Source organism: Chelonoidis abingdonii, chromosome 1 (genome assembly GCF_003597395.2).
Source record: "Chelonoidis abingdonii isolate Lonesome George chromosome 1, CheloAbing_2.0, whole genome shotgun sequence".
NCBI classification, from domain to species: Eukaryota; Metazoa; Chordata; order Testudines; family Testudinidae; genus Chelonoidis; species Chelonoidis abingdonii.
In genome coordinates, this window is record NC_133769.1 from 368,228,595 (window position 1) to 368,229,358 (window position 764).

Consider the following 764-nt stretch of genomic DNA (forward strand, 5'->3'; position numbering starts at 1 on the left):
CCTTGTGCACACACACCCATCCCTTCCTGGCCCAGCCACCCCTACACACACACACCCCATCCCTTCCTGGCCCAGACACCCCTGCGCACACACGCACGTCCCTTCCTGGCCCACACACCCCTGCACACACACACACGTCCCTTCCTACCCAGACACCCCTAAGCACGCACACACTCATCCCTTCTTGGCCCAGACACCCCTGCGCGTGCACACACACCCCCGTTCCTTCCTACCCAGACACCCCTGCACACACACATCCTCGTCCCTTCCTGGCCCAGACACCCTTGTGCACACACACTCTGCCCCAGACACCCCTGCGCACACATACCCCGTCCCTTCCGACCCAGACACCCCTAAGCGCGCACACACCTCGTCCCTTCCTGGCCCAGACACCTCTGCACGCACACACTCTGGCCCAGACACCCCTGTGCACACACACACATCCCTTCCGACCCAGACACCCCTGCACACACACACACCGTCCCTTCCTACCCAGACACCCCTACGTGCACACACACCCGTCCCTTCCTACCCAGATACCCCTACACACACACACTCGTCCCTTCCTGGTCCAGACACCCCTGCGCAAACACACACATGTCCCTTCCTACCCAGACACCCCTGCACACACACACACCGTCCCTTCCTACCCAGACACCCCTACGCGCGCACACACCCGTCCCTTCCTACCCAGACACCCCTGCACACACACACACCATCCCTTCTTGGCCCAGACTCCCCTGCGCACACACACACACACACGT